The sequence below is a fragment of the Seriola dumerili genome, unplaced genomic scaffold, assembly GCF_002260705.1.
Source record: "Seriola dumerili isolate Sdu_G_001 unplaced genomic scaffold, Sdu_1.0 BDQW01000110.1, whole genome shotgun sequence".
Lineage (NCBI taxonomy): Eukaryota > Metazoa > Chordata > Actinopteri > Carangiformes > Carangidae > Seriola > Seriola dumerili.
Genome location: NW_019174365.1, coordinates 4731886 through 4747435, shown reverse-complemented (window position 1 = coordinate 4747435; position 15550 = coordinate 4731886). Strand labels below are relative to the sequence as shown.

The following is a 15550-nucleotide window of genomic DNA, read 5'->3' as shown; positions in this document are numbered from 1 at the left end:
GGTTTAGCAACAATGAATGCTTTTCTATAGGCGAACATTTTCCTGCTGTGAAGTCTGAAGTCTTCTACAGTGTTGGTCTTTACAGGTCACATTTGTGTCTTTGCAATGCGTGTGCGCGTCCGTGTCCCTTTATGGAGGGAAGGAGTGGATGTGGTGGTGGGGGGTGGGGGGGGTGCCACCAGACACCGAAGAGATATTAAATCACCGGGCCAGTGTAGAGCGTACAGAAACTGATGGAGTAAGCTAAAGTGTGAGGGATTGCTCCTCACTTTGTCCGCGAGTAAATCTTCACTTTATCAGGCGCTGTCAGGCAGGCGCCTCCACACGAGACTGAAATAGCCGAGCGGTGCAGCTCCGCGTTAAGTGTAGTCTGCGGATAAACGGATTTTCCCTTTACTACCAGGACTAAATTGACTCGCGATTCAGAGGGAGAGTTAGTCAGACGGAGAGACAGCCTGACAGGCGGGCAGGCAGAGAGGCTGATGATGGTGCTCTAAGCGCGACCAGATCCTCATCCCGTCTTTCCTACCGTGCAGCTGAAATGAGAAGGACCAGGACTGTGATAGAAAGGTAGGTAGACTGAATGCTCTTTTTTTCAATGATTCTGAGGTCTTTCTAAAATAATTTGCTATAAATGAATGTTGTCGCTGTGATGAACCAAAAAAAAAAAAAATCCAGTCTCAATGATCAAAGACTTGTAGAAAAAGCTACTTTTCTACTGATCTGCACAATTATAAAATAACCTTATTTTCCTGCAGGGTACATGAAAAGCTGAAGCCTGTGGAGATCAGTCACCTAACTATCAGGCAGTATTGTAGTGTTAGTAAATCTTTGAAGCCTGCCTTGAAGTGTGAAGAAAATTAAATTCCATACATAACATTAGAAATTCCACTGATGCTTTGCAGGTTTTAAGTTCACAGTTGTTCATGTTTTCAGAGTCAGTTTTACCAGTGGGAATTTAAACTCTAAAACTGTCTGAAGAGTGCGGTGCTCTGCTGACTCATAGATGATGGAACCTGCAGCCCTGTAATGCACCTCTCACTGAGCCACACAGGACCACACCTGTCTCCACTGTGCTGTGGTAAGACAGGTCCAGTGCTAGCAGGACTCTTCTTTCACCTTTGCAGGACCTCACAGGGGAGAAGAGACATCCCAGAGTGTCCTGTCAGCATCTGCAGGGAAAAGCCAATCCGTGCAACCACTGAGCCAGCTATCACTTCTGAAATGCAACACCAACTCCAATAATGCTGAGAAAGCTCAGGAGAAAAAGCACAATGTGCTGTAATGCTGTGTGTGTGCGTGTGTGCGTGTGTGTGTGTGTGTGTGTGTGCTTAAGTGCATGCATGTGTGTGATTGCAGTCACTTTGTGTCTGTTGTACATCTTTGTGACGACCTCTCGCTGCTGTGGAGCTATAACAACTCGAGGGTCCACTTCAGTCAGTTTTCTCAGTGATGTTAACCGCAGATAAGCATTCGTCTGTGGCTGTTATCTCAGGTCATCCTCCTGCAGAGCTCCCTGACTTTACACATCTCCAACAGGAGCATTGCTGAGTTTTAACAGTATATTCTGTAATGAGAGTAATTATCCACTTGAATTAATAATTAATACAGTATAAGGTCACTCTCAGTGAGTCAGGTTTTATGCTGATAACGGGCTGCATTTGTTTTCAGTCTGTTGTGCATAAACATCCTGATAATGCAGTCTTGCTAATCCTGAGCTTATTTACAACTTTTTAACAGCCAGTACTTCTGTCTTTCCTCCTGTATCAGTACAAACATACTTGTGCATGTGTGTGCATGTTTGACCAGACCTCTGTTTCTCAGTCGTTTCTTGTGGAGCATTTCTCTTTTTTATGCATCATTCAGAGAGTAAGTACTCTTAGAGCACGCCCGAGCTTGTGATGCATTTATCACAGTCACTCTTCGAATCATGGCGTGGATGAATAGTCTGGTACAGGAGCACAGAGTAAGTGAAGACCAACCAAGGTCACAGCATCACATGCTCAAAAAGAATTTTGTCTGTGTGCAGGTTGGAAGTTGCTTTGACTTCTCTGGGAATTATCACAGACTCCCAGAGACAATACTTCAAGGGCAACAACTTGCACGTTCTACTTCATTAAAATCAGTAGTCTGATGGCTTTGAAATGCTGTTTTGCAAAACTACCCTGTGAGATAAATATAATTGTATACTCAATATCTGAAGTGATTACACACTCCACGGAGGTTATTTGTGAAGAGGGCTGAATCACTCATCAGTTACTGGAAGCTGGACATGTAGAAGCCAAAAGACTTCTTCTCTTGCGCTATTTTCAACAACGCCGTCCCCCATGTCCTATACTTCCTGATGGAGAAACATGTGAAAACTTAAAAGGAGGTGATCTGGTTTTATGACCTTGTTACATATTCTTCCTTTTACATAGTTTTTTTTAAACAATGCCCCGGAGCAAAATTCTTTATAGATCTCAGTATTGAAGTCCTTTTTTAGGCAATGAGAGCATGTGGGTTTTTGTGTCTCTGAACAAGGCAGAGTGCGTGCGTGTGTGCATACATGTGCACATTTGTATGTGGATGTATGTATATGCGTGCGCTTGGGAAGCAGAACCGTGCATAATCAGGTTGAGCAGAACAAAGATGTTAAGTCTACAAACAGGGTTTGTTTGGATCAGGACGATCCCGGCATCCAGAACCCTAGAGAACAGTGGCTCATTCACAAGATACCAAGGGAGAGGACCCAGTGGAGGGACCAGCTAAGGTCTCTGTAAAAGCTTGAGTATCCCTGGAGAATAACAAGGAGAGGAATAGTGGGGAAAAGTAGAGCCTACTTCCATTATACGCTCTTCATTATAAAATGATTGAGGGTTAGTGTTTAAAGACATGCCCTGAGAGGCAATGAGACTTCATAGTTGTGCCTAACTTTCACAGTAAAGTAAATATTAGTAAGCCTCTTAGTTTGGAATAAGAATGTGCCACTGCTGTGCATCACAGATATCAAACAGGTAACCTTGGGTTTACCTAAATGTCTTGTCTATGGTATAATTAATCCAGTGGTTACATTTAACATCATTGTTAAAAGTTGTCGGTTGGATGACAAGGCTTTAAAAGTTTTGAGTCAAATCTAAGACCGTGGTGTAAAATCGAGGTGCTGTGGAGTGGTGTAGAAATGATGGTGCCTGTTTGTTTGTTACCACCCTGCGGCCTAGATTAAAATGAGTGGGCACACAGCCTAACACCCAAAGTGGCTGCCAGACAAAACTTTCCTTTCTCTCTTAAGTCAAATGCCAGACTGCTGACTGTTGCAGAGCCAGTCGGCAGCCTCAAAGACCTCAGACACATTTAATGTACATGCATACAAACACATGCATGTGAATGCACACAAGTTTTATACTGTCGTCACTGTTACATTATGGATGCACCCAGTGATGCCGTTTGCCTGATGTGATAATGAAAAGCCTGAATAATTAGTATGAGTACTTTGACTAGACTGTCTCATTATAAACAAGTTAATCCAGCAATGTTACTAGTGAACATAAACTACAGATGATGTAGGGGCAAGACAGGAGCACAGACATTATGTAAATATGGGTATCTTGTATGCTGATTTCTTGTCGTATCCTCATACTGTTTCCTCATGAATGCAAGAATCATAATAATGCAGTTTTCAAACCACGGTTCCTCTCCTCATGGTTTGCTGGCAGACTAAAATTCTGCCTCCATATCACAGACTAATCAGAGGAGCCACACCACTGTTACAGCCGGCACAATGCACCATTGTTAAGCTGGCTATTGTGTACTGTGTTGTGTCTTTGAATAGGGGGAGGATCTTTTCAAATGATAAGGTTTTGGTAAAGGGATGCACGGCACGTATCCATTTCACTCTGTGTGATCATTGTCCTGATTATGGAGAATAAGTGGGACTTATTACTCAACATCAATACTTCAATTACAAGTCCCATTAATTGCACACTGCGTCTGCGGCATTTTTATCTGGCAAAGTCATTTCGGCTCTGTCAAAGCCCATTGTTGCTGCGGTAATGAAAGGCAATTCACGTAAACGATTAAATGTAAAATCTGGGTGGCCTCTTTCTCACCACGGCCAAGTTGCCTTGAGCAGTTTCCAGTAGTATGCCATCCATTATTAGCCAATGTTTCCGTCCTAACGTCTTATATGAAGGCAGGGATGCACTGTGACTTCGATTACAAAAGGAGCCAACACCTGCTAATGCCTGACGCTCTTGATGTAGGAGATCAGATATTCCTGACAGCATACTTCAAAAGGATCATTCACAAGTCTTAGGAGTCTTTTTCTCTCCCCCCCTGATAAAATGTCTGTGCAATCCTATCCGGCATCGTTACCTTCACTCTGACCCAAAATCCATTCAAAATCTCAGCAGTTTTTTTTTTTTTTTTTCAGAAATATGCGTTCTCTTTCACTTGTTTTTAAAATCCAGAATAGAAAGTTAGGGTTAAATGAACCGAATTTTGCCCCTGGCTCTCCTTTACTTTCTTATTTGCTTGCCTCGTCCTTCAGCTCCTTTCATCTGTCCTCTGAGTTCATATCCCTCTGGTCTCAAAATCTAGGTTGGACCCATTTTCATACAAAGAACTAGGCGAGGCAGAGGTACTCATGTAATTGCCTAACGGTGCTGCATCACAAAAGCAGAAGTCTGGTTTAACCAGTGAGGCTGATGTAAGTATCTTTGAGAGGACTTGGAGACTGGAGAACAAACCTGACAGGAATACACCACAACAGAAATTTGGGCTAAATGTCACAGAAAAAAGGGCTGTTGATTATTTTCGGTGTTTTGCCTGTTGATGTTCCTTGTGCAGATATGAGGACATGTCTGTGAAACCATGACATTTTCAGACCTTTGTTTGTGATACACGCAGCTTAGAGTTCACTCAGCTATGACCTTTTGATGCCTGTTACATGGCAGACTCCCCGAGAGAGACGAGTAGGAAACGGGAGAGAATAACAGAGGCTTGGGGGTGATTTGGGAATTGATTGCATGCCCTCTACCTCTTTGATGACAAACTGCTTCCCCATGAGACCAATAGACAGCATAAACACTGGTTCGCTTGCACACATTTCTAACTTTTAGACCCAGATCACCCCAACAGATCTTAATTCTTTTCAACATGCAATGCACAGCTATGATAATGATTACATTTATTCTCAATGACATGCTCCAATTCCGCCACAGGGCTTTTATACAAGGACACTGCAGACAGATCTTTTTCTGTGGACCCGTGGCACTAGTAGTCATTAACCTTCTAGTCAGGCAATTTGGGCCAGAGGAGTGTTTTTCTCTGGATGTGGAGCAGGGTGGATATGAGATGTAGCTGGGAAAGCCAACCCCCTCTTCGCAAGGTGAAAAAGGCTATTTTCATTGGCCAGGTGATGAATGTGGTGTCTGTGGAGGTGCGTCGCCCTTTTGGCGCTCTCTTTCTCACCCTCATTCATTCTCCATTAGTATTTTCCTTCATTCTGTTTCTCTTCTCGTTCATTTTCCTCCCTGCTCGCCATCTCATTCTCTGGTCCCACCACTCTCTGTCACTCTCTTCCTCTCATTTTCTCCCATCTGCTCCCTCTGTCTCTCACACAGAATCTATTGTAATTGACTTTATCTCTTTTTCCCCCCCCCCCCCCTCATTTCCTTCCTCTCTGTCTTCCTGTCTTCCTCTTCACAGTGGATCAGCTGTTGCCGGCCTGAGCTGAAGGTGACCTGTTGGCTGGGCCAAGGGCTGCAACACAGGACATGGGTCCTGCTTCCCCTCCCCGCTCGTGTCTTGTGTTGCAGCCAGTGGAGCTGCCTGTCTGCCTCTCTGACGGTCTGTCAGCCCACTGCTGATGGACTGAGCTCCCATAACAGATGGATCCTACCAACCATGGACCTGCTGACCCTGCTCCTCACTTTACAACAAAACTGTGCTGTATCACTGTCATTTTCACTGTAGTTTTCAACATCAATATATTGTCCTCTCTCACAGTTTAAAGGAAATAAAATACTTTAAAGGAAAATGTTACTCCTGTTGTATTTGTGATGATAAGTGGGATTCAAGGATTTTTTGTTTTGGTATATAATGAGTATACGTAATGTCCTCAGTTCAGATTCAGTACTTGTTTCAGCTCATGTCTTATCAAGCATACAGCTGCAGCCCTCAGAGAACACCTTCCTGATGACATTTGCTCTCTGACATTTAAAGCAAAGTTAGCACCATCACAGATTATTATTCTTTAGAAACCATAAACACAAGGCAAGCCAAATAGGTTTTTAATGAGGCTTGTCTTGCATCAAATGAAGCAGCACCTATGACTTTCCCAGGGACCAAACATCATTGTGAAGCTATAGCTCCTGACAAGGTCAACAGTGATGTACCTCTGGGCGAGGCAGGCAGGTGCTGGGGAGGCACGCACTGGCTGTCCAAGCCCATTTTAATGCTTCCTTATCTTCCCCCCAGGTTGCAAACGAACAGCATAAAGGAAGAGGTCAGCAGAGAGAGATGCAGAGGGGGTGAAGAAAAGGACACAGACGCAGTACAGTGCTTCCTTCTACCAGATGTGACCGTTTACTTTGCATAGTCACTCCAAGAACTCAGACTTGGTCAGAAATCACTGCATGTATGGGGGAGACCAAAGGGAGGACAGTGGGGTGAGGAAAAGTGGCTGTGTGTTTGTGCACATCAGGTGTGCTTGTTTTGTATTTGTGGTTGGATCTCTGCAATAATGGAGTGTGTGTGAATGTGTGTGTGTGTGCTTTAGAGTAGAGAAAATGAAGCCATTTTCAGACAGGGGTGTCACTTGATCCGGGTGCGGATGCTTGCTGTTTTCAATCTCCCCCTACCCGGACTGTTTACCAGAGGGATTGAAAGGAGGCTGTGTGCTGAATGCTGTGTGAGCTGATATTGGCTGACTGTGTTTACCCTGTGTTGGTGCAGATGTCTCAGAAGCAATATTATTTATTTACCATTATGCAGCCCCGACATGCCGCCTGGAATGTTCCCTGACCTGATGTTAAGATATGCTTAAAGTGAAATAACTCTGAAACAGCATGTTATCGGTGGTGTTTATCTTTTTGTGGCCTCTGCAAGCTTAAGTATAACCACTTCAGGGTAACTTTTTTTCAGTTCAAAGTTTCCTCTGCCACTTGGTTTGGATGTTTACAGGCATTTTTAGAATGCAAAGAATTTCAGTGGTATGTTTTTGGTTTGAAGACTAAAGTAAGTGAATACTTTCTCAACTTACTTACTTTATCAACATTTTGGAAAATACTTTTTTTTTTCAATTTCTTACCTATAGTTAGATAAGAAGACTGGTACCACTCTCTTTGTCAATGTGGGAAATATGGAGCTGCAACCAGGAGCATATTAGCATAGCTAGCATAAAACCCAGAAACAGCTAGCCTAGCTCTATCCAAAGGTAACAAAATCCATCTACCAGCACCTATAAAGCTCACTAATTAACACATTATATCTAATTTGTTCAAGTGTGAAAACAGTATAAAAACAGCAATCTTTGTTGAATTTGTGAGGGGTCATGGGCTGGACTATTTCTTGGTTTCTTGTTACCTTTGGACAGAGCCAGGCTACCTCTTTAAGTCTTTACGCTAACCAGCGTTTGGCACTAGCTAATAGCATAGAGATGACAGTAATTTCTGTTGTCTTAGATTGTACAAATGAGAAATAATGTGTTAATTCATGATTTTTAGAGATGCTGGTAGGCAGATAATGTTACCTTTGGATAGGGCCTGGGCAGCTGTTTTCCCAGTTTCCAGTCTTAGCTAAGCCAACCAGGTGTTGCCACTAGCTTCTAATTCCATAGACATGAAAGGTATCCATCTTCTCATGTAACTAAAAAAATTTTGAATTATTCTTTCAATGAAATGATAATACAGTGACCCTCACCCTGCTGTCCATAAAGACACAATTTATACCTTAAATCCCTTGCTAACAAAAGGCCGACCTTTTAAAGCACTTAATGAGCCAAATGAAACATCTTACACCCAGAGAAGTGAGCAGGACACTCTGAGGCCCAACAGATTGCTGGGTCTTAACAAAGATTTGCTGTGCCGCATATTTTTCCACACCAGTGCACTTTGTGTCTGCAATCAGCAGTTACAGATTGAGGGAAAGAGAGCTATCCCCCTTGCTGCTGCGGTTTAAACTTCCCCTAACACCCCGTATGAAAACGCTACAGCAAGAATATCAAGTCAAGGAATTTATTCAATTCCCGGTGAGGGAGATGAAGGGAGAGACTGAAGGCAGGTTCAGGAGTGGGGGCGATGAGCCAAGAGCAAAGTCCTCTTGTTACAGGTGTCTTGTTGATTGGATATGGGTGCATCGCACAACATGGCAGGCACCCTGGGCTGAATGTCAGGACACTAGGTTAAAAGACTGAAGTTTGTTTGATGATGACATGTGGTGAAATGTAGTCAGTGTTGTGCTCTGAATAAGAGGAAATAAAATCAGAGAGGGAGTGATAATATGAGAAAGAGAGATATATCACATCTCACAGTTATGGGTTCAACAGCATTTCCAGGCTAATCAACTATTATTTATGTGCAGTCATTCGTGCTGAAGAGCAGGTATTGACAAAGGGATGAGTGATGATATGGTTGGATGCTCATAGTCGATTACAGCACATTAAATGTACTCAAAGACAAAGAGTGGACACCAAGGCCTCATAAAGTCAGGCTCACTCACTGTGATAAAGGATTGCCAATATACATCAGACTCATTTATGAGATGGAGTATGTGGCAGCGTAATCAATTCCTCAGTCTATTCCAGTGACTGTCCAGCCATTCATACTCATAAGGTCGTAATATATTTAGTTTTTTGATGCCTATTACAAAAGGCAGAATGACCGAAAGAGGAGAGGCTATGGGCACTAAGAGGAGAGATAACTTGCTGAAGAAAGGGGAAGAGTGTGTGTGAGAGAGGTTCTTCTCCATTAATTACACTGTAACTCTGCCATTACTTTGCAAAAAGTGACGAACCCACAGTACCTGACTCCATCCAAGGACCCTGAGCTTTTAGAACTGGCTCAATATACCAGCGCTCCAGGGGGAAATGACAGAGTAAGGCTCTTTTTGAGCAACTTTACAATGATAAGAGGCCCTAAAGAGAGACCGGAGAGGAGAGAGAGTAAAAGAGACGGAAGTAGAAGCGAACTATTAAAGCGGGGGAGTTGGAGATGGTAGAAGAGGGATGAAGAGATTGGCAGCTGGGAGCGATAATGACAGACTAGCAGAAAGGAGAAAGTAAAGGGAAGAAAAGAGAATGGCAAAACAGAGATAGAGAGTGGCGAGGAGGGAAGGCAGCAGCCTTAGATAAGTAGTGAAAGGGACCAAGCATAGAGAGGCAGAGGATAGCGAGGGAGAGAGTAAAGAGAGTGGGGAACAGAATGACTGGGGGTGATTTATTAAACCTGAGCCAGGCGGCACTGCAGAGACAGCTGCCACTTTTCACTTTTATTTCAGACAAGGCTAGTGACATTGACACATCAGTCAATAGAAACAAAAACTTTGCCCAAGTGTTCGGTGAAAAAGTTCTGAACTGTGTTTGATAATCTGGCGGTGGAGGTCACTGACCTTGTAGCTGCCCAGGAGACACTAAGACATGAAAATATTCTTGAATTATGCCAGTGGTGTGGAGTGGTCTGTCAATAGTTAGACAAAAAATTGTCGTCATGCACTGTTTCTGTTTTTTTTGCTCTCCCTATTTTCGTGTAGGTTGTCTATGCGACTCTGTTTACCCATTGCAGGCAAAACACAGACAAAAAAACCCCTGTGCGTGCAAGGATACACTCCCATTCGCTCTGAAATGGAAAAAGCTGTTTGAGAGAAAGAATGAATAAAAGACATTTTCACCCTCTGCAGAGTCAGCACACAAAACAATCATTACCAGCAGTACAATGAGTGCCTTCTTCAGTTGTGTGGTACCGATCTTTCCACCGTAATGGGGACATTCAAAATAAAACATAATAGAAACAGATTCTATGGCAAGTTGATGAGAGTTATAAACACTGTTACATATGTAGGTAATATGAGGTTGAATGCAAGCAGCTTGCCAGCTTTGAAAGTACTCAAAACACTTTGATGTGAGTTTTCAAAGCAATAACTTGCTCTGAAGGAAGAAAATCATCAGTTTCAGGTGGATTAATATGCAAAGACGAACAGTCTTGGAAAGCATGACTACTTATGCCAAACACAAACTGAATTTCCAATTTGGCTGTGTTATAGGGGAGTTAACAAATTCTAACTGACATGCAACCTTATATGATCGACCTTCATCCATCAGTGTGATGGGGATTTGATTTCTTCAAATTTAAAGCCCTTTCTACGCAATTTTATCCACCTTATGCACATATTGTGCCTGTATGTCCAATATGGTTGTATGTGCACATCTGCACGCGTGTGTGTGTGTGTGTGTGTGGTTGTGTGTGTGTGTGACCTCACTGCCGTGAACACCCTTGAAAGGTTCACTGAGTTGATGGACAGATTCAGATCACAGATTTCCTGTATACTTGCCGAGCCGTGTCGCAGGAACAGGCAGGCAGACGTTTCGTGATGCCCCTGAAAGCACTTGTAACCTGCTGGAGTGTGACTTTGATAAAGCAAATGTCAACATATGCTAAGCCTTCCATGATTTCTGTCTCAGCCCTGTTTTATTGGCCTCCTGCCGTACTCCACCCACCCACCAGATGTCCCCGGACTTTCTTCCTGTTTCCAGATGCACCTGCTCACCTGTCACCATTTCCAATCCCTGGAACTTCTCCACCCACCTACACACCTGTCCCACACCTGTTTCCCTCATCTGCTCCCTGATATTTATAGCAGCCCTTCACCCCCAGTCAGTTGCCAGATGATGATACTAATGTCTCTGTTTCCCTTTGTGCTACTCATGTTACTTGTATGTAGTTACCTGTTGTCTGTACCTGTGCCTGCTCGCCCATTTGTCTGCCTGTAAGCCTGGTCCTCATCACTATATCTATTAAAGTTCCATCATTGCACCAGTCTGCTTGTGTGTGTTCGCTTGGCTCTCCCTGCCTGTGCTTCTACCACCAGCTGTGACGAAACCTCACTGTACTGATGGCCTGTAGTTTGGGGGAATTTGCTTGTGAATTTAATGAAAACCTCTATTTCAGCACCAGAGGTGAAATCGATTCTCCGCTGCCTTTAGTTATTGGGAGTGGATTAAAAATCATGCTGCTTTTCAGGGGCTGTCTCTTTGCCAAGAGAGTAAATAGACTTGAAATTATTTTCCCAGGCTGAAGCAATTTATACAAAGTCAATAAAAATCAAAGTTTGTCTTTTGAATTTCATATTCACAACCGAATGGCATCAGGTGATGAAGAAACAGGAATCTGAGGAAAATGTTTCCTCTCTTCTGCTGTGTCGGACTGGGTGACCACAGTTTCTCTCCATGTCAGCTCCCATGAGTACCACTGTTCCAGCTCAAGAGCTGGTGGTGTGCAGGCTGGGCAAGTGTGTGTGTGTGTGTGTGTGTGTGTGTGTGTTTGTGTGTGTGTGCGTGTGTGCGTGCGTGTAGCAGGAAGGCAAGTAAAAAAAGATAGAGGACTTTCAAAATAGCATGAACATTTCTATATGTGAAGTGGAAAAAAAGAGCTTAACTCATACAAAGACAGACAAATGGAAAGTTATCGTTCAGAGGCAGATGGGGAGAGTCAAGGAGGCAGAAGAAATGTTAGAGATCAAAACAGGGAAATTGTGTTTGACAGAAACAGGTTAAAGTAATGAAAAACCTGAGAATCAGAAAGGACAGAGACAAAGTGAGATAGAAAAGGAGAGGAGAAAAAAATGAGACCGCTAAAGAGTCTCGGCCTGAGAGAATGAAGAGTAAAAAAGAAAAGATGTTCCTGAGGTAGCAAATGTGAGAGGGACAGAGAGAGAGAGAGACAGGACAGAGGAGGAGAAACAGAGGAAAGAGAGAGTGATAGAAGCTTCAAAAGATGAGAAATTAATCTCCAGTTGACAGCAGATAGGGGCCAGTCATGATAAGTGTCACCCCCTCTATCCTCAGTGGGAGTACAGTCCAGTGCTGAGTTATCAGCTGCCAGTCCCCAGCTCAGGTCCCACAGACACAAGGTGACCTTCTGTGAATCAGCCAGTCAGTGGCAGGGAGCTGGAGACTGCTGACAGTGACAGGTGTTCACTTTCAGCCCCCAGCTCCCACTGGCACACTGTCATTATGGTTTATTCATCCATTCTGAATGCACACAAAACTTTAAAGGGTAAAGAGGTCCCCTGCAGGGCGGACATGAATCAAGCATTCTTGCACATACTGTACTGCTTTCTTGGTTTTAAAACAGGTTGCGATGTACATTCAATGAGGGAAATCACAGCGGTTGTGACGGGGAATGCGTAAATGTTGACACCCTGTCAGATCCACTCACAAATGATGTGAGGCCAATTATGATGTTGTTCCTTAAAGCGACAGAGCTTTAAAATGGATTAAGAAGACAAAGGCTAAAGTGATGAATTGCTGCATTTCTTGTCTGCCTGGGATAATGTGTTTCCAACAGAGCCTGCTTTTCCACTGAAAGAGATAACGATTGCAATATATCAGTGAAATGTGAATTTAATGTGCTCAGGTTGCAGGAGATCTGGAGAGTGAAAGTAAGGTTTGTCTTTTAATTTACGACCAAGACGCAATTTTCCATTCCATTATCAACACATTTTTAGTTTATCACCACCCATATGAAAAGATTCACCTCACAGTGTGCAAAAGAGAAAAGAGCTGAGCTCACCCTAATGGAAATAAAGCACACATGTCTCTAAAAAGAGTGGTAGACAGATGTGTAAGATAGTTTCAGCAGCTTCTAAAATCTAAACCTGATAAGAAGCTGCAGTGTGATGGCCTGAGAGGAAAAGAAGACATTAAAAATCCTCAGTCATGCTCAGGCAGTTGCCAGTTGCTCATTTGGGAGCAGGACTTTGGTGCTGCAGCCGCCGGTGATATACATTATTTGCTGGTGGTTGGGTGAGGATGTTTTTACGAGGCCAGCGGCCATGAAAGCACCACTGTGCGGACTCGCTCTGAACAACTGTATTGTCCTAGGGCTTTTGATTAATATGAGGGGTGGCTGAGGAACAATTCCAGCAGTGTTATCAGGAGCAAACAGAGGGAGACAAGGGGCCCCTAAACTCAACAGGGGCCCGATCAGTGGGTCCCCAGGATATCTGGCTATGTTTCAGACAACTGAATTGATAGTGTCTGATGTGGGTTATGTTTCTGTTTACCTATGTGTTTGTGTGCCTGTACGTGTGTCTGTGTGTGTCTGCTTGTGCTCACAGCTAGAATGGAGGGAATTGTGTTTCTGCGTTTACCCTATGATTGAAAATCTCTCTTCCACTGCACTTAACTGCTGATTGGTTTGACCTTGCCGACACTATCCATTTGTATTACCAACTACCTCGGAAAAAGAACCTCAATCATGCTGCATTTCACTGCTAAAGCTATTTATAATGTAAATACTGAAATAAAGACTTTCAGATAAGGGTGGATACTTATTTGTCTGATGCGGGAGATCCTTTGAAGACTAGGCAATAGCACATACCATCATTTTTTAAAAGTCTACACATGCGCTTTTATCTTTGGCAGCTGCATGATAATTCCCTATGATGGTTATCTGTCTTGGCTCTAATTACAAATATTACACTGTTTCCCTACAAATGAGGCTGATATATGAACAACTCGCTCCTCCAATCTACCAGTCCATTGGTAGACCAAAATGATGTCCCAAAAGGAAAAGAGTGAGAGAGAGAAAAAAGCACCTCCCTGGAAGAAACCGTCAGCAGCTGTCACACTCATTTAAGAAGGAACCAATTATAGCAATTTGACAGTTGTGCTCATTTCTGAACAGATCCTGTTTCAAAAGGAGCAGACCTGGCACTCTGCCTGGCACTCAGAACTTTGCGCTTGTTTCTGGCAAAGGAGCCTAGTTTACATGCCACCTTCCTCTCCTCCATTTCTCTCTCAACCTTTTCTGTCCCTCTCTCCCTCTCTTTCTCTCTCCGTCTCTTTCGTGCCACCCCATCCCCTCCCATTGTGAATCTGATGTGAAACAAACAAGTTAGATGCTCACTGGACTGAATGTGATGCGTTGCCTGGACGACGGAGGGACAGGCCGGGGGAGTCTGGTGCTGGATGAGAGATTGGAGAAAAGTGAGGAGGTGGCTGTGTGTTTGTGTGTGTGTGTCTGTGTGTGTGTGTGTGTGTGTTTGTGTGTGTGTGTCTGTGTGTGTGTGTGTGTGTGTGTCTTTTAGACACTCCCATTGGGCCCCCTGGCTGGCGAGGACTGACTGCTGAGTGGGCTGATTGGCACACAGACATAAGACCCCCCACCCCCATCCTTCTCCAGTCTGTCTCTCTCCTTCTCCAGCTCATCTCCCTTCTCGTCTTCCTCTTCCCCTCGCTCTGTAATGCTGATGATACTTTCTGCTTCAGGTCACTTCATCAGCATAAACAAGAGGATGTTGCCCTGTCCTACAACCTTGGTATGGTCATCCAACATACACACTACAACAAAAAACAAGGATACACACAGACTCAGCCTTGGTTGGCAAGTACTAAAGAGAACTTCATCCTCAATGATCAGACTTTTTTCCATACACAATTAGCATGCAGAGAGAATGCAGCTCAGCACACTGACCTTAACAACCATAATTCTTTAGAGCATGAAGAACACACAGTCACAAAAGAATAACTAACTATGTTAGGTTTAAGATAAAATAAGCCTTTTTTTTTTTTTTTACTGCTTTCAAACACACACACACCCTGATATACTACATCACATTGTGCCCTTTTCACAGCAGACATCTTCACTCATCACAGCGGGAAAAGCACAGGTGTTGCTAATAACGTTAACGCTGACTCCAGGAACCGAAATGGAATTCAGTCATAATTAATTTTATCATTTACACTTGCTGTGATTCGTCACAATGTCTTCAGTGAAAAAATGTGTATTCCCAACGCTGCCACAGAACTGAGACCCCAATAAGCAGAATTAGTAAGCCACAGAGGATCTGTCAAACGGCCCTGTGATATGTCATGAGCTAATTAACATGACTCCAAACAGCCACAGCAACTATGAAGAACAGTGATCTCAAATTGCAACTAACCAACAGATACTTGACAGAAATAAACAGTGCTTACAATGTCTGCTTCTAACATCCCAGTATGTCTCAACTTTGTAACAGTGCTTGCAAAACTGTAGTGAGAAATAGTTCACAAATATAACCATCCTCGCCACAATGACCCTTTTCTTCATTATTCAATGTCCTAGAAAAAACATAAAATTACCAAATCAAATTATTTAAAGGCCTTGAAAACATATTTTGTTGATCTGATTCCTACCATGAGCGATGAGATGCTACATGAACACAAAATGTTTTGCCAAATTTAGATTCATTTTGGTTATTGAGAGATTTCTGTCTAAGCTGTTTTATCTGAGTTATTTGGCTCAGCTGCTGTCAATCAAATCTGATCAAACCACGCCCACACAGTCCAGATGAAGCAGAATAGCTGAGT

At 43.3% G+C, this 15550-nt stretch overlaps 1 protein-coding gene and 1 long non-coding RNA gene across 2 annotated transcripts in view; one reads left to right on the top strand and one right to left on the bottom strand.

The window, feature by feature from the left end:
- The window catches only part of cunh18orf21 (chromosome unknown C18orf21 homolog), a 40805-nt gene that overhangs the window by 21931 nt on the left and 3324 nt on the right, over positions 1-15550 (bottom strand). The window lies entirely within an intron of this gene.
- LOC111223006 lies at positions 215-6019 on the top strand. The gene is made up of 2 exons (XR_002665157.1): positions 215-570; positions 5689-6019. It is a non-coding gene; the product is annotated as an uncharacterized LOC111223006 (long non-coding RNA).